The sequence below is a fragment of the Strigops habroptila genome, chromosome 14 (assembly GCF_004027225.2).
Source record: "Strigops habroptila isolate Jane chromosome 14, bStrHab1.2.pri, whole genome shotgun sequence".
Classification (NCBI taxonomy): Eukaryota; Metazoa; Chordata; class Aves; order Psittaciformes; family Psittacidae; genus Strigops; species Strigops habroptila.
The window spans coordinates 3,030,327-3,036,695 of NC_044290.2; positions in this window are offsets into that span (position 1 = coordinate 3,030,327).

Sequence of the window (6,369 nt, forward strand, 5' to 3'; positions counted from 1 at the left end):
GAAGACGCCAGTGTGGTAAACCCAAGGCATCCAGAAGAGCAGCCCTGAGTCTGTTCCTCCTCCCTCCCTTCCTCCTGGACAGGGAGGTGGAAGATGATGATAGGGATCTGCCACTTTTGCTCCCACGGATGTGGCCATGGGCTATTGCATGCCCTTGGGTGTACCTCCTTCATCCTCCTCCCAGAGCCACTCCAGGTTGCTGCACTATCTCAGCCAGAGATGTTGGACTCGTCACCCTGACCATTGCTGGAACGAAGCCCCAGGTTGCCACCCAGCTCACCCAGCATTGCCCCCAGCAATGCCTTCTTTCTCCCCTTCCCTAATCCAGCCCTGCTGCTAACTGCAAAATCCTGGCCAGAAAAGGAATAACAAGACTTTAGGAAACGGCTTTGCAGTGCCTGTTACCTGGGAGGGAAGGATTTAGCCTAAAGCCTGGATAAATGCTCTGCACTTATTGCAGGTTTCCTTCCCCGGCTTCTCTGATCCCAGGAGACCTGTGCGCAATCCTGATGCTCCAGCTCTGCACTGGCAGCGCCTGTGGCCTCTGAGCCATCGCTGCAGGAATGGGCTGGAGGACATGTCAGGGAGGTAAAAGGGGGTACAGCCAACAGGACCCCCCCTGAGCCAGCTGGGATGGCATCACTGCCGGCATCTCTATCACACAGGATGCTGTGGGATCCCAGTGTAATATCACGCAGCCGTTGTCCACATCACTGGCATGCTTGGGCACTAATTGTAAAGAGCAGTAGTATCAAGAGAGTGGGATCCCCCAGCTCCGTGTGCTCCGCCCTGGGAAGAGCAGGGCCAGGGAAGTGGCAGTGCGGGAGCTGCTGCCCTGTCCCAGCCATGGGCAGCCCCAGGAAGTGGAATGGGGCAAAGCTGGAGCAGACATTCCTCCTCTGATTGAAACCAGACCTCAGGCCGTGCTGCCGAGAGGAGCTGGTGGGGAATGCGTTTAAACCAAACCAGCCTTTCCTCTCCTTCCTGGATGGAAATAGGGTTTGTCTGCTCTGGGGCTGAAGTACGATAGATGCGGCTTTGTGCAGAGACTGAGGTGCCACTGAAGCAAATCCCACAGCGGGACCCTGCCCCAAGCCCCCAGCTCCCAGAGGGGACCTCAAGCCCTGGCGCCACCCTGACCTCTACCTCACTGCCCCACGTATGGTACAGGATGGGGGAGATGGTTTGGGGACCAGGACAGCAGCAGCACTGGGGTGATGCCCAGGAAGGGAGCACGGGATGGAGACACACAGGCAGGACCCTTGGCAGCAGTGGGCAGAGGTGGGTGAGACAGGACAGTGTAGCCTCTCCGTGACCTTCCCAAACCTTGTGTCAGCTTTCTGCCTCCCTCCCCAAAACCATCCCTCCCAACCCACACAGTCTAAAGAATCCCAAGGATTGGGCAATGCAGGGGAGCAGAAGGAAGCAGAGAGGGACCCTGGGAGCAGGGCTGGGTGCTGCCCGGTGCTCGCAGGCAGGGCAGGGCAGGGTGAGAAGCTGCCAAGGCAGCCCTGGAGAGCGCTTCCCACCCAGATCAACCTGGTCCCAGGCTGGGAACTGCTCAAACCCCCCCCAGTCCCACACTGGGACCTGAGGAAACCAAGACCTAGTGGTGCAGCCGGGAGGGATGAAGCAAGAGGCTCAGGTGCCAGATTCAGCATCCTGGGGCTGCATGGGCAAGGCCTCAGCCGGCTGCTGCACTTCCCCGGACCCTGGTGGTGTCACCACTTTCCCCTCCATATCCCCTCCATGCCAAGCTCTCCCCACGGCAGGAATCAGCCACCCCCCGGGAGCGCAGCCCCTGTCACAGCCGGACCCGTCAGCGGTAAGCGAGGATGACAGGGTTATTGGGAAACAAGTCAGCACTTCCAAACAGATTCTCTTTGCTGCTCTTTTCCTTCCTGAAGCTGGTGTGAGTGTGGCAGGGGTTGCTCAGGAAAGCCAGGAAGCTAATATATTCATGTCATCTTGCATTTGGTGCCAGGACATGAAGTAAACACCGTCAGGGACCTCGCTCCGGTTCAAAGACAAGCCCTGTTTCTTATTCCGATCACATTATCCATGCTCCCCGTACAGCTTCATTGATTCATATCTTAAAAAGAAAAGCCTTCAGAACCCATTAAGGCTGCCTCGCTGTTCCAGCCCTGCTCTCAAGGGCTAGGGCAAGAAGCATTAACTAATCTGCTCACATTACCTTGCCTTTGAACAGAGCAGCTCTCGGTGTCAATCAAGAGTGTTTGGAAGCGATACGCACCCATGCGGGGCAAGTCTGGGCTGCTGAGGTCACCCAATGTCAACCAAGTGGCATTGATGGTCCCTTTCACACCCAGGGAGCACCCAGGGCTTGTGCCTGTGGTGGAGCAGCACAAGTTATAGTCCTCTGTTTGGTCATGGAGGACCATATGGTTATAAACAAGCTCATGGAGGAGCAAGAGTGGGGCCGTTGCTGGTGTCAGCGCGGCTGGGGCTCAGCGAGCAGCAATGTCCTTGCAGGGATTACGAAAGCTGCGCTGCCTATTGCCAGGGAATAGAAGGTCCTTCCAGCCCCCCTGGGCTCCAGCTCAGCAGCAGCCGCTGTTTATTTGGCTTCAATGACTTCAGAGCATACCGAAATGTGCTCCCGGGAGCCCAGTGTGCTCCAGCCAGGACACGGGGCTCGGCTGCCCGGCGCTCCCCGGTGCCTTGCGTAAGGCAGCTCCGAGCCCTCCAGCCTGACTTCCACTCGGGAAGAGATTATTCACTCTTGTTTCCATCTGGCTGCAGGACACACTTGGGCTGTTTCTTCCACCGCTCTCCCCAAGGCTTCCCATTGCGCTGGTGCCAGCAGTGAAGCGGATCCATCCCCTCTGCCCCTGGCTGACCCCCAGGATCAGGGATGGGGACTGTTTACTGGATGGACTTAGAGGGATTTGGCTTTACTGAGATTTCAAGTGCTGCTCGTGACTTGGTTTTAGGGGTTGGAGCACTTGGAGAGGACATGCCCAGATGGCTACATATGGGGGGCATCTCTGGCCCTGGCTGGACAGGAATGGAAAGCCAGGCTTCTTGGGAAGCTCAGCTTTGCTCTTGCTTTCAAACCCAACCAGTCACTGAACCCGGACCAATGTACCTTGCTTGGATTTGGTTCTGGTTTCAAAATCCTTTCGCAGGAAGAAGCTGTTTTCCAGCTGAGTTGTGGGAATGCCCAGCTTGGGGCTTTTCCTTCTGCTGCTGCTAGCATCAGCGCCATGTCAGCCCCCGTCTGGCCAGTGTCTGCCCCATGTCTGCCTGGGAAGCCGCTGCCCATGTCTCCCTGCCTGCTCTGGGGCTCCTCTCCAAGTCAGGACCTTCATGCACTGTTAAACCCCACGTGTGTCCATGGGCATGCGTGAGTCTTCCCCTCGCCCTCTCTTACAGTGGTTGCTTTGCCAGTTGTTTTCTTTAATCTAAACCCACAAAGTCACTCCATTCCAGAAGATGTGTTTTGCATTGTAAAGGACTGAGCTGGGACAAGGTCTGTGAAGACACTTCACTGCCCGTGGGCAGGGACATCTAAGGAGCTTATAGGGAAGGGAAAGTCTTCCCTGGGAAGACAATGGGCACAGAGGTCCTGGGGGAGACTGTGGGGCCAGAGCCGTGTCCTGAAGGGAAGTGTGCGACAGGGGCTGCTGAGTGATGAGAGAGTGAGAAGGAGGAGGCAAACCCAGCCTGGGCGAGGGGAGGATGCAGACAAGGTCTTGGATCAGCTGGCTGAGAGGCGTCCATGGGGAATTGCAGGCAGGTCTGAGCCTGTCAGATCACTGGAGGCGGGGAGCGGGTTGAGGCAGGTCTGGCAGGAGGAGGGATACAGGAGCTGGAGGGAAAGGGAGGAGAAAGGGGAAGGTGGGCAAAGAGGGGAGAGGGAGGCACATGGGAAAGGGGGGAGCAGAGGGGAGCACCCAGCCCTGGGGCAGGAGTGGGGTGCTCAGGGTGGGGATGGGCTTGGTCCATCGCATATCACCGGGGGACCAGGAGGGCCGGGAGCACCACATGCCGAAACCTATTAAGTGCTCAAGGGGTCATGGAGCAGCCACTTGGCTCCCTCCTACCCACAGGTCAGAGGAGAGCGTCCTTATGTGTCACCTCTTAAATCCCCCTGATCCTGCCCTAATCCCTCTTAAAACCAGCCCTGGGAGACTTCAGGTGGCTGCCGGGGAGAGCCGCGGGGGTGACGGGCCAGCGGGCACGGTGACAGCCTGCGGGAGGGATGTGAGAGGCTGGCGGCGCGGCGAGGGGATGGAGGCAGCACCATGTGCACCACAGCCCTGCTCCTCGGCACGCTGGTCATGATCCTGCGGCGCCGCTTCTCCAACAGAGTCGAACCGTATGTGCTCTGCCATCCCCTTCCCATCCCCTTCCCATTCCCTTCCCATCCCCTTCCCATCCGCTCGGCGCCCTGACGCTGGGATATGCGAGTGAGGGGTGGCCCTGGGGCAGAGGATCTCGCTACTCAGCCTAAGAGGCGTCTTTGGAGATGTTTAGTTTTCTTGTAGTTTCAGTCCTCTGGGTGACACCAGGAGACATAGAATCATAGAACCATAGAATGTTTGGGGTTGGAAAGGACCTTAAAGCTCATCCAGTTCTGACCCCCTGCCACGGGCAGGGACAGCTTCCTCTAGACCAGGTTGCTCCAGGCCCCATCCACCCTGGCCTTGAACACTGCCAGGGATGGGGCATTCACCACTTCCTTGTGCTGGGCACAAAGAAGTCACCTCCTCCCTGTTGCACCAGCACAAGCAAGGAGGAAATGCAAGACTGCTCTCCTGTCTCTCTGGTGCGAAGGGTCAGGGTTGAACTCCTGGGATGCTTTCACCCACACCAATCAAGGTGTTTCCCAAATGGAGCAGTCCAGCATCCTGTTGTCCATCCAGGCAAGCAGCCTGGCTGCCTGTGTGTCCTCATGCCTCAGCTGGGAAGGAGACTGAGCAGCGATCTCAGTGTGGGGACATCACCAGGCTGCCAATGACACCCAGCAGGCAAACCCTCATCTGGTGTGAAACAGCCCCGGGGAGGTCCCTGCGGTGCTGGGGTGTTGGATGAGCATCTGGGTACAGAGGATGCTTGAGAGCATCAGCGACGTGTTGGCTCTCAGAAGAGCCAGCAGCCACCCCGCTGCAGCCATGGCCCTGTTGAGCTGTGCTCTGTGCCCACACACACGTCCTGGCTCCGAGGCAGTGGCAGGCAGCAGATGGGAAGGGACTTGCTGCAGTCCCGCATCACGACAGTGACAAAGCCACCACTGGCACGCAGGGTCACCTCCTGCTCCGTGCATCCCCACTGTGCCACAGGCACGCTGCCGGCGGCTGCAGCTTCCATTGCCTGCAGCTCCCGGTGCCTTTCAGGAGGGGGTTTTGTTCCCGTTCAGCACCCGCTTGGCTCCACACTTGCTGCGGGGCCGCCTGCTCCGGTGCCAGCCTTGGAGCGAGGAGGTTTCCTCTGGAGATGTGCAAATCCATTTACCAGCGGAGACTGAAGACGTGAGCATGGGGAGGTCAAACTGGCACTTAATGAGACAATAAGTCAGGAGAGGGAGAAACAAGACTTGAAGCAGGGAAGGCACCTCGGGGCCTGTGTGCCCCTGGCTCTCCCTGTGCTACCTGCAGCACTGCCTGAACTAAAGACTCATCAAGTGCCTGAGCAAACATGAGCTCGCTGCAGAGGCTGGGGCTCCCTCTGAGCAGGGATGGATGGGGAGGTTGGCAGAGCTGGCATCCTGCAGGTCCATTCCTTGGGAAGCTGCAGGGTGTGAACACAGGCTGGGGAACAGGAGTGATGCCACTGGTGCTGGCAGTCCTGTGCTGGCAGATCCAGCTATAGGAGCAGGCATGAGCTGCCTTCAGGGTGGTCGGGACAGGGGTGCAGGGACATCTTTGTGGCTGGCTCCGCACCCTGTCACTGCAAGCCAAGCTTACGGGTGTGGGAGAAGGTGTCAGGGCTGCTGGTTTATGGCCCAGCCACTGTGTCCTTGCTGCTAGGAGCAAGCAGTGGGAAAGCACAAAACCTTGGAGCCAAAGAGCTGGGGTTGGGAGGGACACTGGGGCTGCCTGGGCTATCTCCACTCCCGGCAGAAGCACGTCTTCCACCACATCCAAACCAGTGTCCCACAGCCTGGTCAGACCTCGCACCTGGCTGCTTTCACCATCACCATCATCATCAAGGTGTGGCTGGTGAGACAGCAATGCAGTGCAGGGATGGAGTGTGCCGGCCGCGGCACCAGCAGCTCAAGCCTGGACTTGGCACAAGGGTTTCCTGGCATGGACCTGGGGAGCATGAGGGACACTCACAGCTGGATGGGCTGGAGAAGCTCCCTCCGAGCCCCACGGCAGCTCACAGGCAGGCACTGGTCTGGAT